A 22,860-nucleotide genomic window follows, 5' to 3' on the forward strand; every position below is an offset into this window, starting at 1 on the left:
CATTTCTAGGATTTTGAGGGTCCCTTCCTCAAATCTACAACAATATAATAATAAACTGCTGGGTCTCTTCCTGTACAAAATGCCAAGAGAAATATAAGCATCAAAATAATTTAGTGATTTCCAAACCTTTTATATAAAGAAGTCTAAACTAATTAATTCTCAACCTGACAGCAGCTTAAGAACACAACACTGCCAAAATTTACCTGTTTTGCTTGCAAGTACAGATTACATTTTTTCTTCTTGATAATTATGTGCCAAAAATAGCATAGGAGTAACAAAATGTTAGCAGAAAGCATTTTGTTTAATTTATCCAGGGATGCGCTGTATAGATATACCACCCAATTGCAATCATGTTATTTGGTTTAATCCTATTTTACTGAAGTAGAAGGAGCTCATATGATGTGCACAATATGAAAAACAGTATTGTTATTTCAGCCCTGAATGGGAACCAAGATCACTTGGTGTCCTGCCATTTGCTTTAATTGCATAATAGGCAGATGAGAAATTATGTCCAAGTACAATGAGTAGAACTTCCAACATAGACTTCAATAGCTTTAAAGAAACTCTTTGTGCTATATATTATGACACCTAGTTACACTGCACTGATTTGCAATACAGTACATACGGAATGTAAAAGGCAGTGGTAAAGCAGGTAAAAGAATAAAATGAAAAATATTTAAAGTTATTTTTAAATAATTTATTTTTTTTTGCTCCTAGAGCATTTAACAGGTTAGTTCATGGGTAGGCAAACTAAGGCCCAGGGGCTGGATCCGGCCCAATCGCCTTCTAAATCCAGCCCACGGATGGTCCGGGAATCAGCGTGTTTTTACATGAGGAGAATGTGTCCTTTTATTTAAAATGCATCTCTGGGTTATTTGTGGGGCCTTCCTGGTGTTTTTACATGAGTAGAATACATGCTTTTATTTAAAATGCATCTCTGGGTTATTTGTGGGGCATAGGAATTCGTTCTTTTTTTTTCTTCCAAAATATAGTCTGGCCCCCCACAAGGTCTGAGGGACAGTGGACCAGCCCCCTGCTGAAAACGTTTGCTGACCCCTGGATCTGATTCTCTTACACTGTCCTATTTGAAGTGTGTTGCATTTACCTGTCTCAGGAGACAATGGAGGAGTGTACCTTCAGGGGTGAAGTAAAACCCTTGGAGAGTTACAGTCCCTGCTGTGGCTGTAGAGACTGATACAGGAGAGACAGGTTTCATTGCAGATAGGGCAAAAAAGGCATTTGGTTTTGCTGCCACAGGTGCACAATGGTGATTCTTCTGTCTGTGCTCCTCCCAATAGTAATAAGATAAGGATTTGTGGTACAGCCTTTATCCATGAAAATTAATGAGAGATTTGACATTGCCTTTAAAGGCATGTGGATTGCACCCCCTAGGCTATGTGCATACACATACAGCAGGATAAAGGAAGAGATACAGTGAAGTACTTCATACCTATAAGAGCAGCAAGTTATGCACTTCAGGAAAATCCACATTGAAAGCCCTCCCAGATTTGTGCAGGTTCCCCTAGCACAACACCTATACTTTCCTACCATAGTACCCCAGTTTAGATATAGAAACTGCTGTACTGACAAGAAATTCTTATACAGCTGCCACATGTGCATTGAGTAATTCCATACACTTTTTAAATTGGCAAATAAACAGGGCAATATAATGTAATGAAGAGATTATGTAGATTATGCTGGACACATCTGGAGCAAAGCTATCAATATCAATGATAGGCAGAATCAGGCCAATTTCATATTCTAGTCAGCAAAAACAACTTCAAACTGCTGATTATTCTGAAGCTCCTCTCTTTTTTATACTTTAAATGCAGTTGTTAAATTTTCATTTTCTGTCAATGCTGAGACACATTTTCACTGAATTATGCAAATTCTGAATCTCTGTGCTTTAACAAAGAAAATATTTATCTCCAACTTCCAAACTATAATAGAACAAGGTTACTGAATGTTATGGGCTATATTTTGTGCAGTGTGAGAGACCATTATAAGACAGAAAGACAATACTCAAGGGAGCAGATAATGCAATCTAGTTTAACATAAATCTGGCATAGACTTGTATTCCTTTGAGTTCTCTATTTTGCTGGTCACAAGCCAAATACAGTCCACCAGTCATGAATGAAGGGTCATTTTTTCTATTTGCAGTGGACTAAAAAACAGGCATAGTCAAAATCCTTGAAGGATGTAATATAAGACTAGTAGATTGTTGGGGGGGGGGTTGGGGGGTCATAGGTTATACACATAAGCTCTTAAAAAAAGACCCCACCTGCCAGTCACCTGACATAACTATGAAGTCAGCTGATTGTGCACTTTGAAGCCTCAGTTTTGGGGACTTTTAAGCACAGCACAAGGTATTTGAGCCCTTTTGCAAACAGAACCATACTACTTTTTAAATTTCCAGAAATCAGAGGTTCAAAGAGGAGGGTGGGATTGTTTATGAAAGAACTTTAAACAGCCCTGCACAGCTGTTGGAACATCTGGTTTTCAGAGGTCCAGTGCTTTTTCTCTTTCTAAAGTGAATAAGGTGGTGGTGATAGTGTTGCTTTGTGATTGCTGGTGGAAGATGAGATTGGATTACTGGGCTCTAAGCCCTCTTCATTGGGAACTGTGCACATGGAGTCATTTTCCCACAGGGCTAGGACTACAGGACCTAACATCCCTAGTCTGAAAACAGCACTTTGCACATGAGGCCTGCTAAGGATAAGAGACTTGTTGATGGGAGGAATCGTTTGCAGGGCATCATTTTCCCACTGAGCAAAGATGCTCTCTGCCTTCCTGCCTCCCATAAAGGATGTTTCTGGGGAGCAATTTGGGCAGAGGCCAGTGGCTTATTGGATTGGAGAGAGAAGAAGACGCAACCAGGGCTATGTTAGCTTTGAGCCTGTTACCAAGCATTTGTTCAGAGGTGCTTTCAGAGGAAGATTTTTCCTCAGAACCATAGCAGGGTGAGAGAGGGTTAAATCCCCATCCATATCTGCTGAGACCCTGATAACTGTCAGGGAAGCATGTAATAATGCATTTTTTTAAAAAAAGCTTGCACATTAAATGCAAAGTTGCATTTAACTTCACGGCTAGTTGGCCCTCATTTTTCTTCTCAGCATCTAAAGCGCTCTAGGTCAAACTTATTTTTATTAGTCAAGCTAGTGCTGTCTTACCCAATTACTAGATGACCTCTCTAGAAATAACTTCCACATTTTTTTCAAGGACTAGGGGAACAGACACAGATCACAACCAGAAAAGGATCTGTGAACTTTCTAGTCCTTGGCACTCGTGTTGCTGCTGTAACACTGGGATATTTACATTTCTCTGTAGTATTGTATCAGGTTTTTTCCAGGATGATATTCTGGACTGAATCATCATCTGTCCTAGCTTTTCTAGTTAGCCTTTGGTACTTACATTTTAATTTCTCTTGGGTACAGCTCAATGGTTGTGTGACTTTATGAAGAAGTTTGTTCTGTCATTGAAACCTGTGTGCTGTCTATTCTGTAATTGTTTCATTCCATGGGGAAGACTGCTCTACTCTGCCATATCAGGTGTGTCCAGACAAACCTTTTATACTGTTTTCTCTATGGTTTATCCATACATTTGTATCATAATCATTTTAAATGGGGTATATGCATGACATCCTTCTTTTTTTTGCAATAACCACATGCTTTTTTTCCTTAATCTATTTTTCCATTAAAATAAGAAAAATCTTACTTTAAAAAAAAAAAGATTCAGAACAGCAGTGCAAAAAAACTTTTTGGTGTGAATGTTTTTAGCACTTCTTTGTGCTTCTACCCTTCAGGTTTAGGTGGGTTTGGTTTTAACATGGACAGTGATGTTCTTGTGCTATCCACTAACTGTACTTCCTGCCTTCCAGTTGCTCTCACTTTGTTCGCACCTGAGCCATTTTATTTGGTCCACCATTACTGCCAGACATGCTTTTACTTCTATTTGTACCGATACTGGTTCTGAAAAGAACTCCAAGGGTTTCCAGGCAGTGAGTGGGAACAAGTTTCTTGTTTAAAATTATTGTTTTAAAAAATGAATTGGACATTAATCGAGAAATCTGTTATCTCTTTATCTCCTTTGCCATCCTGATTCCCTCCAGATGTTTTGGACAGATGGGAGTTGTAGCCCAAAACATCTGGAAAGCAGCAGATGGGCAAATGTTTCCTTAGAGACTGAGTGAAGGGCTAAGTCATAGTTCAAAAACAAAACCAAACCACAGCAGCATGGTCTCCTTTGGGACAGACTGACCTAATGAATGGTGCTGCATCATGATCTACTGCCATCCCCCCACTCTCCCACCCTGGAATGCCCCTGGGAATGATGATTGCTTACACACTCTCATCCATCCAAAAACTGCTTCGAACACTGGTTCAATGGTTTCACAACCTCCCTGGGAATAAGGAGCTGGAAAAGAAAGGTAGAGCTGAGTGTGATCTACATACTGATAACACTTGAGTCCTAATCTCCAGATGACTCCCCACCTACCCAGCAGTTTCATCTGGATGTTGAAAAGCATGAGACAAGACAGTACCATATACCAGTCTGGTGCCCAGATGTCATGCATTACAATTCCCATCAGCCCTAGCCAGTCCGAAGGAAACAGTGCTACCTCTGAGAACAGGAATTCTGCAGAAATTGCCTCCTGAACCCAACCCAGACACCTGCTCTAGAAGGGACCTATAGTTCATTATACTCAAAGCCACAGAGAGGTCCAGTGTAACCAATCCAGTTGCACTCCCCAAATTCCTTGGCATTAGTCATCCACCAGGATGACTAAGGTTCTGTCTTGAAAAAGCAACACATAAAGCTGAAGTGAGCATAACATGAGAAAAACAAATTATATCTGAGCCTTTGAGAAGAACAAGTACAGGAAAGAAAAAATATCAGACCCACAGGGGTTAGCGCAAGTGGGGAAGTAGAGAAGATCATGGAACTGAGAAATTATGTACTTTTATCAAAATGTAGCAACATTTCATTTCATTTCCACCAGTAATCTGCTTACCTTTAATACCCAAAGTACTCGTTAAGAGGAAATATTAAACTGGAAGAGACCAGTGCCGGCCCTTGCACTCATTTCCATACAAGCCAAATTACCAGGCAATTAACTCCCTTGCTACATTTTTCCTTATTAGAGATGTTTTTATTGCTAAATGGAATACATTTACTAAAGTAAATAATCCTTTGGGAATCTTACTTGTAGCTGTTTTGTTTAATTCTTGCATTTTAGATTTATTTAAACATCAATGTAGGAAAAAGTTGGTTGACTGAAGGAAATGAAGCTGAAGCTGTTGAAGAGAGTATATAGGTTTTATTTGCCCCTCTGCATCTTTGGGTGCCTGTTACTGTGAGTGACCATTATTCCTCTCCCATTTTGTTCACTGTTTATCCTTTTTTCATGGCAAGCGAGAGTCTGAAAGGGTTGCATTTTTGCAGCAATCACATTGCACATAGTCCAGCCAAACACATTTGAGTTCCTGTGGTTTCATAAGGAGTTAAGCGAGTGCTTAATAACCATGGCTACTTGCAATTTTGTGCACTTGCAAAAGTTGAAGAACCTGGGTACTGCTACCCCTCGATTGCTCTGCATTCATAGAAATTTGCTACTTTAGGATCCTCCACCACCATTTCCCCCGCATGTTACAACCTCTGTAATGCAGCTTCTATACTATATGTTGTTTGCTGTAGGGACTGAAGGAAGTAAAGGATCTTATTTGTATGAAGTCATTTGTATGAAGTCAGAGATGTGGGGTTGGTAAGTTTAGACACTAGGCAGTAGGCGTCCCCTCTCCTTTAGTGTACTTGTCCTGCTTGTCTTATATTCTGGTCTTCCGAATCTCTGTACTTTGCCCTTCCTTTTTCCCTAGCAAGTATGATGTTGTTGTTGATGATGATGATACCCCACCCACCTGGCTGGATTTCCCCAGCCACTCCGGGTGGCTCCCAACAGAGGGCTAAAAATAGATTAAAACTTCAAACATTAAAAACTTCCCTAAATAGATGCATCTTTTCTCTTGTGGGTTCATTTGAGATCATAGAATTGTAGAGTTGGAAGGGACCCTAAGGACCATCTAGTCCAACCCCCTGCAATGCAGAAATATACATCTCCCCAAACCTGCAACCTTGGCATTATCAGTGTTGATGAGGTAGGAAGCTACTTTCTGCAAATACTTCAATAAGGGATAAATATTGCCCTGGGGGAGAAGTGCCTTTGACACTCCCCTCCCCCATGGTCAGCTTTCCAGGGATACCTTTTTATGGTGCCTGGTGCAGGTGTGATGTTGGGGGCCCTGCTGCTGCCCTCCAAAAGGGCCCATCCATGTGTATTCAAAGCTGGTGACTGCATGTGGGAATTATTGCATGTACAGACTCCTCTCTCTTGCAGTTGCCCTGGCATTCAGCACAATCCAGGCTTGCCTTTTCTGAGAGTACCAACAAGGCTTCTTTTTACTGTTGGTTCAAAACATTTTCAGGTGGTGGCTTTCACAGTGCCAGTTCTTCACTAGGGAGTACCAGGACCAATAACTAGAAACACTTGAGGGACATTCTGAAACAGCAAGAAAAATCCCCCAGTGATTTCACTGCATACTGTAAGTGGGTTGAAAGAGAATCTAGGCTTAGATTAAAGAAGCAATGCAAAAAATAAACCAAGAAGTTCAGTATTGGAGGAGCATGCTCTAATGCTTAATGGCTATTACACTCTTCCTAGCGACACACAACTTGGCATTCCATAACTTTTAGCAATATCAAAAAACAGCACAGGAAAACAGGGATGAAAAAAGGGAGAAGACCTGTTCTTTATGTTTTAAGTAGTCTTAATATTCAGTATAGCAAGTACAAGGGAAAATGCAACTTTGGACACACCACTTACCGTTGGTATTCTTCAGCAGATATTTGCTGAACAAATAGAATATTTCAGATGAAAGATGAATTAAACAAGGATTGAAATTAAAGCAGAGATGAATGAAATGCAAAAAGGGATCAGAAATAACATAGAGGTGTAGATGACTAAGTACTGACAGGACTGAGAGATGAAACTATGGCAAAACTTGAAGGAACAACTGGTGAAATGAAAGAACCTGCTATAAAAGTGAATGGAGAAATGAAGCAACTAAATGATAAAGCTGAGATTTTGGAAAACAAAAATAAAGTTATAAATGCAGAGATTGAGAGAGATCTGGATAATCTGACATAGATGGAATTGAGAGAGGAAGAGTTCTACCTATGACATGACATGATCCCAGGCTATAAAGCTATTAAATCTCTGTCATTCTTTTTGGAAAAAGAGTGGAAGAAACACCAATGAAAATGTCAATATTAGTTAAGGCTGGAAAAACATGGCAAATGCAACAGGAAGTAGAAACTGGAATATACAGAGCTGGGTGTGGACCAATAATAAGAAAGGGATTGTGGAGTATGATCTTAAGATATGATCACAGCAGAGCGACTCTTATATGCTCAAAGAGGGAAATGTTTACCATTATTTAGTATGATGGCAGGGTTGCTTGCTGAAATTGTTGCAGATAAAGCTGAAACTATTGCTGACATTTATCAATATTATTAATCAATATTATTATTATTTATCAATATTATTATTATTATTAATTGGGATCCCCTTTTGGACTTATTGTGTGAAATGGAAAGTGAACATATTTGAGTGGGAAAAATAGGGGAAATGCTGGTTTGTAGAAAGTAGAATAGTTTAATGTTATCATAGAGCAAATGTTTGGAATAATTCTTTGTATGTACCGGTAACTGACAGCCAGAGAATTGGGATCCCTTTCACTTTTTATTTCACACCCCTTTTCTTTCTTTGTCCCTTTTCATTTCTTATATATGTGAGAAAAGAATAGGAAGAGCACGCAGCACCAATCACAAGGTGTTTTCCCCATCCCTGGATCTCAGAAAGGGACTAGCAATTTAGACCCAACCTTTTTGTTTTAACAACGTGTGAGCTACCACAGTAGAAATGCACCTCCTCCGTGCAGGTGTGTGTTGTGTGTGTGTGTAGGAGTGCTTAAATGTTACTGGAGGAAACCGTGGTGGTGGGATGGGACACACAGAAGCAGAGACTGCCTCGCTTTGGCAACACAACATCAGAATTGCCCCTTGATTCGTGCAGCCAGCAGCTACGCGCGTCAGTCTCCCCGCCTGGTTACAGGTGCGGCGCAGTTCGCTTTTAAATGGCTACTGCGTTACTCCCGGCCCTTTGAATCCACTCTACTACTGAGTTGTGTCTGGCTTCTTCCGCGAGCCTGTGTGGCGGTGGATGCTCTGCGCGTCACGCTCCGCGCCGGAGTGGTGGCATTTGCCTCAGCTGTGTAGGTGCCCTGAGGGTGATCCTCTCTCCCCAAGGCTGCAGCGCGGAGGCGCGTGAGGGCCTCTCTCCCTCCCTCCCTCCCTCTGCGTCTCCCTGCCTCAGCAGGGTGTAATCAGCATTTTCATGAACCTCCCTTAGCTCCTCAAGCCGAAGGAGCGGGGAGAGTCCGGCCCTGGCGGGATAGTGTCAGGTAGACCTCTGGCTGCTGAGGCGAGGGCGGCGAAGCGACAGTCGCTGCAGCGGGGAGGGTCGCTTTGGGTGGCGGTATGTGGGCGCCCGTCGAGCAGCCCGGCAGCCACTTCCCTCTCCGTGTGCAGGCGGGAGCGGAGGAGACACACGGTGAATATCCATAGTAACAGGGGATGCGGGGGGGGGGGGGGCGGGGAGGCGCAGCGGTAGATCGGCAATCTGCCCGGCCGGAACCAGCGCGGCGTACGGCCCGGACCTCTCCGCTGCGCACGGGAGAGCCCGGTGAGTGACGACGAGCGGCCGCGGCCCTCCTTTGGCGGGACGAAATAATGAGGTGGGGTGCGCGGGGAGCCGAGCTGCGGCGGCCGCGGCCGCTTTTCCACTCCGGCACGAGCACGCGGCCGGGAGCGCGGGAAAAGGGGGAGAGGCGGCGGCGGCGGCGGCGGGGGATGGGAGGCGGGGGGCGCGCGCTCCCCTCCCTCGCTCCCTCTCGCCCTCTGTCCCTCCCTCGCTCGGCGGTGCCGGCGGCTGGATGGATGGGGGGGGGGGGGAGGCAGGCAGGCAAGGGAGGGAAGCGCTCAGCTGCGCTGCGCTCGGCTCGGTTCCGCTGCGGCGTCCCTGCCTCGTTCGCCACACGGCGGGGAAGGAAGATGCACAAAGGAGAGGGATAAACGCTGCAGAATATAAATATCCCCGGCTTGGCTCGCAGCCCCCGCCTGCCCGCCGCCGCCGCCGCCGCGTTGGCTTCGCCTCGCCACCGTCGCGGCCGCCGCTTCGCTGCGCCTAGGTGAGACCGACCGACCGCCCGGCCGGGGAACTGATGAGTAAGCGAGTCGCGGTGTGAGGGGATGGCTCGGGAGGAGGAGGGTCCGGGCTCAGCCAAGGACGGTCCCTGCCTCGGGCAGCCGAGGGGGGCTCCCGCTCTTAGGCTGCAGGTTGGACGAAAGGGTGAGGAGGTGCCGAGCGAGAAGGAGCCTTCGTCGCTCGGGTCCGTCTGGCCGCCCCTGCCTCGCTTCGCTCTTCAGGCTCTGCGCTGTGCCACAGTGGAGTGGACATCACCTCAGAAGGGCAGCTTTCCTCCGTCCCTCATTCCCCCCCCCTCCAAAAAACAAGCAGTCTTTTGGAATGTCGCCGGTGCCTAAAAATAGCCTTTTTAAACGGAAAGGAAAAAAATTGCAGAGAGACAAAGAGGGAGCAGGAGAGAGATGTGCCTCGCCTGCCATGTAGTTCTAAGGAGCGCCTGATGGAAGTGGTCCTGTCGTGTGGCGGGCGGCGAGTTTTTCCTCGCCTCTGAGTCTTGCTGGGGGAGGGGGACCGGGAACGCTTCATCTCCAGTGCGCTCACTCCATGTATTTTTAAGCAGTGATTAAAAGTGGGCATGTACTTTCCAGCGATACACCCTGGAGAGCAATAACGCAGCGTGCGAAGCCTGCAACTGCTTTTTTTTTGTTTTGTTTTGTTTGGAGGTTGTGTCAGCGTTTACATTGCACAGGGGGGCTTGATAACATTCGCTGTGGTCTCAAACTTGTCAAGGAGTGGAGGGCGATGGGGTCTCGGGTTTGCAGAGAGGCTCTTTTCGTCCTCTCTGTTCAGATATTCTCAAAGAAAGGGGCTTGATGCCTCTTCTCAGGTTTGGCACACCTGCTGATTGAAAGCATCCTTTCATCCATAACATTAAAAAATGACATTTTAAATGCCATCCATTAAATATCTTGTATTTTGGCCCACCTTTTGAATGAACTGGACACAGGGGAGATGGAAACAACGTGCAAACCTTTATTCCAGCCATATCTGACTGGAATGCTACCATGTGACAACATACTTATACAGGTAGCATTCTCTTAGGCCTTAAAAACAATTGCTTGACAGTGGTGCAGTTTCATTTATTTCAATGAGATTCTGTTAGGGTGAGTAGTTATTGAGCTGGTTGGCTACTCAGTATCTTACAACTGCATGACTGTAGGTGTATACGTACATATATATTTCCTAGGGGAAAATGTACGTCATCATCTGTGAAGTGTGCAGCAGTTGTTATTTTATTGCAAGCTGTACTCTCAACAAATACTCATGCTGCGCTTCAGACATGGTTTTCTCACACAAAAGTCTGTAACATAGTGGGAGTAATACAATGAACAAAACAGTCTTAGATGTTTTATACAAACCTAACTGTAGACCACATAACTCTGAGAGCTTTAGCATTTAGGTTTATGTGTATTTACACCTGAATGCTGAAACAAATTGCCACCTTTGCCCATGTCTGGGGAAGTGGGTGATTTTAGAAAGCTGGTGATAATGTGTTTCAGTGTGCATGAAGTCATGATATATCTAGTAGCAATGTGGACAGTATCTAAACCTTTTAAACCTTAATATTTAGCTTTGGCAACATAATACTAAATTGATGCCATTGTTCCTTGGAAAGATTTTCTACTATTATTTGCCAAGAAGCCATTAATCAACCTTGAGGTTATCCCTTGGACACAGTGGGCAACACCTATTTTGGATCTATGATTATAATCCTTATTGGCCTAATCTGCATTATCAGGTGTGCTGAGGGAACGAGACTGTCACAAGAGTAGTTCTTTGGTTTTTCTGTTGATTTCTATATAAGTCCAAGGGTTTTTAAAGAGCAAAAAGGCTTTTCTTTTCAGAGTAGGAGATCTTGATCCTGCAATGTTTAATTATCTCCATGTAGTAAAACTCCATTCTAATGACAACATAAAGATTTTAATGAAGCTATAAAATGGAGACTTAGTTATTTTAGTGAATGATATTTGGTGCAGCTTGTCAGGGAGAAGTTTAGCTCTCTCTCCCCTTTGATACATGTAAATACACACAGGCTGTGATCTTGCAGACCAGTGTTTTAACTGTTCACATGTGAGTATTTTTTTTAAGCTCATTATTCAAACCTGTTGCGTGAATAAAGATAAGCTTTGCTAAGTTGTTGCTGAATGAGAGCCCTGAAGTAATTAATGCAAATGACATGTCTGACTCATTTTGATTGGTAAAAAGGAAGGGCATGTACTTTTGCTATTTAAATAGGCCAGTTTAGTCACAAGAGGAATTTTTAAATGAACTGTTATATTAGTTCATGCATTATATATTCATTAGGGTTCAGAAGGTATATAAGAGAAACAATTTAAAAAATCAGTTATAATTTCATCTCCCCAACTTTTTTTTTAAAAAAAACACCAAGATAAAATGAAGTGGTAGATAAGGGGTTGCAGTCTGACTATTAAAACAACCAGGGCAAGAGAGGAAGTCTAATATCTAGAATACTTTATCAGCATAATATCCTCAGAAATGGATATGATTTTCACTAGTAGAGATTGCTGAACTTTGTAAAGTTGCAGCTCACAAATTGCACCTTCAACAAGCCCATTCGCTGTGCTTACATTGGCATAAAACTAGGCTCTGGAATACGTAGAATCATTGAGTCAGTGAGATTTTTTTTTTAAGCAGTAACATCACAACTATTAACAGTAAAGTTTTAAACCTTGAAACTGAGGACTCTCAGAAAATAAAATAAGATGTTAGCAGATTTAAACACCATAAGACATTTCTGGCAGACTAAATAAGAAACCAATTTTATGAAAAGTATCGTACAGGCAACATGGAAATGGAAAAAGTCCACCCTGTGTATGAACTTTGAATATATTTTGTACAAATTGTTAAAACCGAAAAGGAGTCAAATGCGTATGCAAGTGAAAGACAAATGCTGGTGATGCAATTTTAGTAGATCTCATAGGTTTTGTATCTTTTGGACCTACCTCTAGATCAAGAAGTATCATAAATGAAATTTTAGGTTATGACTTACCAGTTTACCCATTGTTTATTCTATTAAAGCTACTCTCAGAGGCAGTATGCTTCGGAATGCCAGTTGCTAGAAATCACAAGCAAGTAGAGTGCTATTTATTGCACTCTGGTCCTGCATTTGGGCTTCCCATGGGCATCTTGGCTGCTGTGAGAACTGGATTCTGGACTAAATGGGCCATTGGCCTGATTCAGCAAGTCTAAAGTAATTCTTAATCACAGTTATCCAAAGCTTTGGGGTTATTATTTAAAAATCTCAGTCCCCTAAAAAGCCATTGTCTGGACATGTCTCATAGGAACAGCAGATACTTTTTGAGATGGTCCTTAAGATATGCGTGTCCCAGACTGCACATGGGTTGAAAGGTTAAAGTCAGCACCTTGAATTATGCCCAGAATCTCACGGGTGCAATATGTGTCCATATTCCAGAAACAAAAAAAGGAATGGACAGCTGCCTTGTGAATCACTAAAGCTTCCAAGTCATCTTCAGTGGCAGTCCAGTTTAGACCAATCTTGGGAGTTACAGACACTGGCATGATATATTGAAATGTATCAATTAATGTTTTGCAATGTTTTTGTTGCTATTACGATTATATAGTGCTATATCTGAGGTTGTAAGTCACCATGGATAGATACTGTACATTGTATGATGCCTAATAAATTTCTTCAATAAATAAATAGCCAGTAGGATGTATTGGGAGAGGTAGAATAAAAATTACAAGTGGCTCAGAATGGAAAGGTGGTAATACCAATCTCAGAGCTGAGGCTATAGGAATTCTCAGCATTTCATGGTTAGTGCTGAATCTGAGTTTGTTTATAGCTAACTGTAATTTAAATCAGCCTGAAGACACCGACCACCTTCTGCTTCTTCCCAGTAAACACTGTCCACTTGGCTTTTCATTTTTTTTTACAAAGTTCCTCACTGAAGACTCCTGAGTATCAGTTATGGGATAAGTGGGGTAGGTCATTTTATGGAACAGTAACTAGTTAAAGAATAGTCATCAGAGAATAGGAACAGTTCTGCAATGGAGGAATGTGAAAAGTGAGTCCCCTGAAGATTAGTATTAGGACCTATGCTTTTTAGCTTGTTCTTAAATGACCTAGAGTTAGGGATGATCAGCAAGCTGCCTAAATTCATTCAGGAGGTTAAAACTAACCAACCAACCAACCCAAAGGGTTGTGAGTAGTTTCAAAAGGATCTCTCCAAACCAGGTGAATGGGCAGTAAAATTACAGTTCAATGCACTTGTGATACAATAAAAGCAAACATAATATAATGCATAGGGGGAATCATTATTTCACATGTGCAGTAATGAGATCTGAACTGGTGATAACTGGCCAGGGGTGAGACCTTGGGGCCATAGTGAATAGCTTAATGAAGATGTTGACTCAATGTGCAGCAGCAATGATGTCGCATCCTAGGAATGAATCAAGAATGCGTCTGAAAATTAAACTGCCAATATCATAATGCCACTATACAAACCTATGGTGGAACCATATTTGGAATAGTCATCGTATTGTGTATATTTGTGGTCACTGGAAGTATTGTGGAGCTGGAAAGTTCAGAAAATTGGAAAGAAAATGATCAAGGCATTGGAGTAATTCCCCTATGAGGAAAGGATTCAAACATTTGCGGCCTTTTAGTTCAGAAAAAAATGTTTAGTAAGAGAGGACATGTTAGAGGTGTATAAGTGGTGTGAGGAAGTGGATGGAAGGGAGTTTTTTCCCCTTTCTCATAATAGTGATGCTGACTATTGGAAGATTCTGGAAGGACAAAAGGAGGAACTTGTTCACATAGCATATAGTTAAATTATGGAATTCATGAAATTCACTCCCAGAAGATGTAGAGGTCGCCACCAATCTGGATGGATCAGGTCATTTCCAAATGATTAGACAAATTCATGGATTAGAAAAATTCATGGAAGATAAGGCTATCAAAACCACTGGTCATAATGGCTGTATCTCCAGTCCCCAAAGTCTCTGAATATCAGGCCCTAATCGTGAGGCACCTAGAAAAGGACCCCCAATGCATATCTTAAATTTCAGGCAGATCCCTTACTTAAAATATTTCTATTCCATCTTTCACAACTGCTTGTGGCAGCTCAGTCAGAACTTCTCTTCAAAGTAATTTAAAATAATATAACAAAATTAACACTTAAATTCTAAACAGTAAAACCTACAACTTCTAACCAAAGGCTTTCTTGAACTGTTGGGACTTGCAACCAAGCAGGCTGAACACTGAGGGGAAGTCATTACACAAAACCAGGCTTGCCCTCTATGCTCCACAAATATCCTGAAAGGTGAAACAGTTCATACAGAGACAGAAGCTTTCTAAAATATTTCAGTCTGGGGCCATGAAGGGTTTACAGGTAAGAACATACACCTTAAATAGGGTCTGGAAGCTCATTGGCAGCAAGTGCAGTTGACACAATGTGCTTCATTTGCCAGTTCCCACCAGTAGGCAGCCTTTGGGATTCTGCACTAGCTGTAGATTCTAAACTATTTTCAAGGGCAGCTCTTCACACAGAATACTACGGTAGTCACTCCTTGAAATTTCAAAGACATGGGTAACTGGCATGGATAACTTTTATAAGGCCTGGCTTTTAGCAAAGAGACACAGCTGAAGAATCAGATAAATGTATTTAAACAACACTCCATACTGCTGCTTATTCAACAGCAGCGGTGGGTTTTGAAGGAAATGTAAATGGTTGAGCTGCTCCAGTAGAGCAACAAATATACCACCGATAGCAGATTGCATAGTCCTGAAGCACTTGGCCCTTCACCAAGCATAATTTCATGTCATCTTGATTCAGTTTTAGTTTGTAAACCCATATCCACCTTCCAGACATTGAATCGGTTTAACAACAGCTCCTGTTTGCTTAATTAATGTACAGAGCGAGGTAACGACAACAACAACAACAACAACAACAACAACAACAACAACAACGTATAATCAACCCCAAAGTAGCTTATTACATAGCTACATATTAAATAACATTATTAGCTACATATTAAATAACAGCAATTAGGGCCATCCCTGTCATAAGGAAGTGCAAGGCATCTTTGGCTACTTAAGGTATTATTATATTTTTCCCTAGATAAGCCTTAGTACTATTAGATTTTGCACCTCAGGCCCCAGAATGCCTTGGGGAAAACTTGTCTTTGTATTTTTGGAAAGGGAGAGAAGAACTAGGTCAATGTTAGTGAAATGGTTACAAGTGATTTTGCACTTCCTTGTTGCTGTAATTCAGGCTGCAAATGCACCCGGGAACTTGTTGGCATCTGATTTCTCCACTGTGTTAACATATTCGGCTCAGAAAGTAAAAGTGAAATAATAATATGAATTTTGGGGAATTCTATATAATAATGCCATATGAACGTCTTTGACCACAGCTCACAGTATAGGTATACTGGACCCATTCTCCTACCATGTATGTTTAGTTATATGGATTCTGTATTGCAGTAATGAAGACAGAAAGCACTGTGACAGAGCCATCTACTGGGCTTGGGCAGGAAGGGGGCAGCAGGTCCATTGCCACCTAGGCATGCCCTGCTAGTGGTAGTTGGCGTTTTCTTCCTCTTCCTTTTTCACCATGTCAGCTTCAGGCTGGCAATGGTTAAGGGACCTGAGAATCAGGTCCTTTGTGTAATATTTAAGGTTTTGGATCTAGTCGATCCAAAACAGCTGGTGTTCTGCTCTCAAAACCCCCTGTTGTGGGACTTTCTACCTGTTACTGTGGGTAGGAGAACTGTAAACTCCCCTGCCCACTGTACCATTTCATCAATATGAGGGCTTAGGATTGCAGTTACTGTTAATGAATTAAGACCATTAAGGCTGCAAAGCTGAAGACACTTACTAGGGAATAAGCCCCATTGAGCTCAAATAATCTTATAAGAAAACACAATTAGGATTACTCTGTAAAATGATAGGACAGTTTTGAGTTCTAATTCGTTTTAAAAATCAGTGACATTAATAATTAATGATAAAACAGTTATAACAGACATATTGTTTATCTGATATGAACTGAACTCTTGGTCCTTTAATTAGCTATTTCGTATGAAATTTTATTTCAGTTATATTTGATTTGGTATTTTGTTAGTTTGGTTTCTGGAAATATGAACAGAATTAATCAAGATTGGTCCTTGAGCATTCATCATATTCATGTTCCCATTTGAGAAGTGTATGCCCTTGGACTGTGAGCTATTAGCCCTTTAGAAAATGCCTGCAGGGTCTGTATGTACATTTAACTAACTGCTTCTGCTTTCTCAAATATTGCTATAGGAAACTAAAAAGGCTGCTTGGGTATTTCTGTATGATTTCCCTATTTACTGCCTAGGCAATGGATGCTTACTAATTATCTACAATAAGAACATAAGAATAGCCGGCTGAATCAGGGCAATGGCCCATCTAGTCCAGCATCCTGTTCCCAAAATGCTCGACCAGATTCCTGTGGGAAACTTGTAAGCAGGGCTTGAGCACAAGAGCACTCCCTACTCCTGTGGTTGCCAGTAATTGTATTAAGAAGCATTGTTGCTTCCAACTGTGGAGCCATGGCTAGTAGCCATTGATAGCCTTATCCTCCATGTTGCCCCATCCTCTTTTAAAGCCATCCAAATTGGTGCCCATCACTGCCTCCTGTGGGAGCAAGTTCCATAGTTTAACTAGGTGCTGCATGACAAAGTAGCTTCTTTTATCTGTCTTGAGTCTTTCAACATTCAGCTAATAATGATAATAACTTGAACCCCACCCATCTGACTGGGTTGCCCCAGCCACTTTGGACGGCATCATTGGGTGCCCATGAGTTCTAGCATCACGAGAAAGGGAGAAAACCTTTTTTAAAATTCATTTTCTCCATGCCATGCATAATTTTACAAACGTTTGTCATGCCACCACTTACTCGCCTTTTCTCTAAACTAAAAAGTCCCAAATTGGCTGCTATTTACTATACCAGTTGCCTACCCCCTTGGAGAGCTTTGTGGGAGAATATTAAATGTACATTGGGTGAGCTGAATTTTTATTTATTTGGAATATGTACCACTTTTTAGCAAAGACTTCTCAAAGTATTTTACATAATAAAATTGGGCAGCAAGTTAAGTCTCAAACTTTCTTAGGCAGATAGGGTCAACAGCTCTTAGTTCTTGGAAGTCTTGGTGATAATGACTGGGGGAATCATACTGGCATTTTCTGGTGATCTAGTTGTTGTTGGCACCTCTGGGGGTGAAGTCAACCTGCTAGAGAATCACAGCGCCTGCTGTGGCTGCAGAGACAGGTAACTTGTAACTGCTGCCTCCCATTTTGTATTTGCTGCATTGTTGTTGTTGTTTAGTCGTTTAGTCGTGTCTGACTCTTCGTGGCCCCATGGACCAGAGCACGCCAGGCACTCCTGTCTTCCACTGCCTCCTGCAGTTTGGTCAAACTCATGCTGGTAGCTTCGAGAACACTGTCCAACCATCTCGTCCTCTGTCGTCCCCTTCTCCTTGTGCCCTCCATCTTTCCCAGCATCAGGGTCTTTTCCAGGGAGTCTTCTCTTCTCATGAGGTGGCCAAAGTATTAGAGCCTCAGCTTCAGGACCTGTCCTTCCAGTGAGCACTCAGGGCTGATTTCCTTCAGAATGGATAGGTTTGATCTTTTTGCAGTCCACGGGACTCTCAAGAGTCTCCTCCAGCACCATAATTCAAAAGCATCAATTCTTCGGCGATTAGCCTTCTTTATGGTCCAGCTCTCACTTCCATTCATCACTACTGGGAAAACCATAGCTTTAACTATACGTACCTTTGTCAGCAGGTAATGTCTCTTTTTTTTAAGATGCTGTCTAGGTTTGTTATTGCTTTTCTCCCAAGAAGCAGGCGTCTTTAATTTCGTGACTGCTGTCACCATTTGCAGTGATCATGGAGCCCAAGAAAGTAAAATCTCTCACTGCTTCCATCTCTTCCCTTTCTATTTGCCAGGAGGTGATGGGCCCAGTGGTCATGATCTTAGTTTTTTTGATGTTGAGCTTCAGACCATATTTTGCGCTCTCCTCTTTCACCCGCATTAAGAGGTTCTTTAATTCCTCCTCACTTTCTGCCATCAAAGTTGTGTCATCTGCATATCTGAGGTTGTTGATATTTCTTCCGGCAATCTTAATTCTGGCTTGGGATTCATCCTGTCCAGGCTTTCGCATGATGAATTCTGCATATAAGTTAAATAAGCAGGGAGACAATATACAGCCTTGTCATACTCCTTTCCCAATTTTGAACCAATCAGTTGTTCCATATCCAGTTCTAACTGTAGCTTCTTGTCCCACATAGAGATTTCTTAGGAGACAGATGAGGTGATCAGGCACTCCCATTTCTTTAAGAACTTGCCATAGTGTGTTGTGGTCGACACAGTCAAATGCTTTTGCGTAGTCAATGAAGCAGAAGTAGATGTTTTTCTGGAACTCTCTGGCTTTCTCCATAATCCAGCGCATGTTTGCAATTTGGTCTCTGGTTCCTCTGCCCATTTGAAATCCAGCTTGCACTTCTGGGAGTTCTCAGTCCACATATTGCTTAAGCCTTCTTTGTAGAATTTTAAGCATAACTTTGCTAGCGTGTGAAATGAGTGCAATTGTGCGGTAGTTGGAACATTCTTTGGCACTGCCCTTCTTTGGGATTGGGATGTACACTGATCTTCTCCAGTCCTCTGGCCACTGCTGAGTTTTCCAGACTTGCTGGCATATTGAGTGTAGCACCTTAACAGCATCATCTTTAAAAATTTTAAATAGTTCAGCTGGAATGTTTTGCTGCGTTAGTAGCACCAAAGTGACATCTCTGGGGCACAAGCCTCTAGTGTGTATGGAGGTTCTGGGCTTCCCAGATGACAAGACTTCCCTCTTGGCCTTGCTAATATGGTCTAAAGGAAAGCAGACCAATGCATTTGGCACCAACTTGGCTGCAGTAGTTGCTGGAAGGAGGTCTACAAGACATCATCCAACCATCTTAGGGACTCAACTCTGGATTTGTGTAGGGTTTACTCCTTAGCTTTTTTCTCTTCTGAAGATGTCCTGCAAGGCAGTGGGTAATGGTGATCTAGTAACATGACTGCATCACTTGGTGCTCGACTCAGGCTGTCTTGTTCTGTCGGGTCCTTTAGAATGGTCCTTGTAAAATCTTATTCCAGCAGGATTGTTATGCTGAGTTTCATTTTGGACCCCCGGTGTGGGCTGTACAATTGCTCGTGACTGTAGTTGTGTGGATAGTGTCATTATATAGTATAGTGACTAGGTGACATTGGACCTAAGTCGTATGTGGGTGGCATCAGGAGTTACCATCTACTACCTGTTCTTGATGGAGAGAGACAATAAAGTTCTTGTTTAGCTTCTGGATCAGTGTGCCCTCTAAACTTTCAGTGTTGTATTTCTGAGGACTTCTGTGTATATTGTAGTTATTGAACTGCTAAAGATTCTTACATGAATCACCTTGAGGGCCTCAGTGGGCTGAAAACATAATTGTAAATATAACAAATGATTAAGGCTCAGCCTAGATCTATTCAGTCCACATCTCGTCTCCATGTGGGCATGTGAATCAAGCCTATATCATAAACACTGTGCTTCTTATTTGGCAGGCATGGTCAACTTTGTTTTCAGGGCTCAGAAAACAGAGGCATATCTAGAATGCTTTCACAGGCATTAGATTCCTAAAGTGTACAGTTATTTGGGGTTATTTACATAAGCTCCCAAGAGTGTACCATTTACCTGGTTTCAAGAATCATTATGGACTCAGCATAGTAGATAGAATGACGGCATTCTACTAGTACTTTTTAAAGATGATTTTGAGTTTTGTCTCTCATCTGAAGCAGTCCCATAGCTACAGGGGGGCTAGACTTTTTTCCCCAGGTGAAGCCTCCAGAGGGGTGCCATTGAAGCTCCCAGCCTGCATGTGTGTACACAAATGCTTGGGGTATGAGTGTGTGCCAGACTGGGTCTTTGGCCCAGGTTTAATAAAGCCTAGTTTCTCCCTAGTTTACTTGCAGGGAAGGAAATGTAGATGTACCTCTATGTATGCTATGCCTGCCATCCAAATTAATATATTCCAGATCTGACCTTCACAGTTCTTTGTATTGCTTCTACTTAAAACTTTAGTTAAAGAAAGAAAGCCTTAGAGAGCCTGTGAAACTTTGTGATGCCTGATACATATTTTATGTTGTTCCATACAGATGAACTGGACCTAAGATCTATATTTCAATTGATGCTCAAAGTAATGTCTCATTTCCCCTTTAGCCAGTCCGCAAGGCTATTTTTATTTCCCTGGGATCAGTATAGCATGAGGTCAGGATACCGTACGTTGTGCAGATAGTCTCAAAGGTATTAAATAAACCTAGAAAATCCTTATATTACACTGGTCAACAACAAATTTGTTGTCTGCATTTTTTTCAGTTGATTTAGGACAAATCTGATGCGCTGAATCCAAAAATCACATTAGTTTTGCTCAATCAAGTCAAGTTTTTGAGCTATGGCCACATGTCATTTTTTTTACATTTTTGTTCACATGTACGCTTGTGTGGAGCATTTTAGAAGAAGTTGGTGGGGGCAAAATGCCATGTCAAATAAATGTTTTGATTGGAAATGATTATTTTAATGACAAGAAGTATTCAGGTCCGATAGTTCTGGGTGATTATGTCGAAAAGGAATCAGTTTGAAGTCATAAAACCTCGAAATCTTCCATAAATTGGTGCAGCAAAGCATAAAGTTGGGGGATCAAAACTAAGTTAATGGGGCAGCCGTCCCACAAAGAATTGTCAAAGGACTCTGCCGAACTGTTGGCATCCAGATTGAAGGAAAAAAACTGCCTCTCTGACAGTGCTCGCATCAGCTTCTTCCGCAACAGGCATCAAGAGTACCTCCGTTTTTTCTCGGAAGAGAAGGACTTGGTGTACTGTGCAGATATTGCGCAGCTTCTGCTCAAGCTTGGAGTGCCACAGTAGGAACCCAAAGATTGGAGACTGTTCATTGACAGCAGCAAGCGATCACTGAAATGTGTTCTGCTACACAATGGCAACCAGTTTGCCTCTATACCCCTGGCTCACTCGAGTACACTGAAGGAGAACTATGAAGTGGTGAAGTATGTGCTGGAGAAAATTGGATATGATCAGCATAAGTGGTTTATTTGTGTTGACCTGAAGATGGTGAACTTTTTGTTGGGACAACAATCTGGCTTCACCAAGTACCCATGTTTTCTGTGCATGTGGGATAGTAGGGACCGTGCTCAGCATTACACGAAGAAGGACTGGCCTGTGCGGGAGGAATTGGTGCCTTGCAAAGAAAGGAACGTCATCAACGACCCTCTGGTGGACAGAGACAGAATACTCTTCCCACCGCTGCACATCAAGCTCGGCTTAATCAAGCAGTTCACCAAGGCTCTGGACAAGGATGGTGACTGCTTCACTTACTTGTGCCAGGCTTTTCCAGGATTGATCATGGAGAAGTTGAAAGCTGGCATCTTTGACGATCCTCGGATCTGTCAGCTCATCAGAGATCCAGAGTTTGGAAACTCAATGAACGAAGTGGAACTGGAAGCGTGGAAGGCATTTGTTTTGGTAGTGAAGAACTTTCTTGGCAACAATAAGGCCAGAAACTACGCAGAACTTGTCAACAACATGCTGACTGCTTTCAGAAACCTGGGCTGCAACATGAGCATCAAGATGCACTACCTATTGTCACATATGGACCGGTTTCCTGAGAACCTGGGTTCAATGAGTGACGAGCAGGGGGAGAGATTCCATCAGGACATGAAAGAGATGGAGACCAGGTATCAGGGTCGCTGGGACGCAGTCATGAAGGCTGACTACTGTTGGACTCTGAAGAGAGACCTCCTTCCGCTGAGCATTCTAGGAGTTCCAAGAAACAGAAGTTCAAGCCCTGATGTTTGAAAAAAGGTGAAGCAACATGCAATTTACGTGCACTTGCCTTTATCAATTTCCACCATTCAGTTTACAGTAATCGATGTTTCTATCAGGTAATCAATATATGTTGTTGGAAAAACATTTTTTTTCTCTTAAAGACATATTTAGGATGATATGTGTTGACAAAAATCAGCTGATAATGCCATAAAAATTTAATTGATTTTGTCACAAGATCTCATTTTTTTCAAATCAACATAGCACAAAAACCTGACCTGATGGAGAGAAACGGATGCCATTTCCTGATTCAGCAGTGCAAAAATACCCTAAATCAGTTGTAGAAATCTAGACAACATTCAAAAAGTAAAAAATTGTTGCCCAGTGTTATTTATGACACATGGTAACAATAAAGGGATCATATGTGCATTCAGAAATGGTTAATCTTCATACTATTGCTATTAAATAATGGCTTTTCCAACAGTAACAGATCTTAAAGGCAGGCGGTTGGTAAAGTGAATTAAACACAAAGTTGGTTTGGGAAAGTAATGGCAACTTTTGGTTTAGAGTCTGGGGCATGGGCAGCCATTTTAAAGCACCCTTCCACTCATTTAAATAACTTTCTTGTGAGCTGGCTTGGATTGTTCATTATCACAAGTTCCAGAATATCTTTGCTATATGT

The 22,860-nt window shown here is 42.1% G+C and overlaps 1 protein-coding gene across 16 annotated transcripts in view; it reads left to right on the plus strand.

The window, feature by feature from the left end:
- ANKS1B (ankyrin repeat and sterile alpha motif domain containing 1B) overlaps nucleotides 1-22,860 on the plus strand; it is a 332,378-nt gene that overhangs the window by 252,085 nt on the left and 57,433 nt on the right. Inside the window, exon 1 of one of the 16 annotated variants that reach the window (XM_081878198.1) lies at nucleotides 8,524-8,665. The exons of 12 other annotated variants lie outside the window; for them this stretch is intronic. The gene's annotated coding sequence lies outside the window, so the exon portion shown is untranslated. Of the gene's footprint in view, nucleotides 1-8,523; nucleotides 8,666-8,710; nucleotides 8,798-8,995; nucleotides 9,340-22,860 lie in introns of those variants that run through there. 3 more of the 16 variants (XM_081878211.1, XM_081878200.1, XM_081878212.1) reach the window with 3 other exon arrangements.

This window comes from Podarcis erhardii (assembly GCF_964252035.2).
Source record: "Podarcis erhardii genome assembly, chromosome: 10".
In the NCBI taxonomy this organism is placed as follows: domain Eukaryota; kingdom Metazoa; phylum Chordata; class Lepidosauria; order Squamata; family Lacertidae; genus Podarcis; species Podarcis erhardii.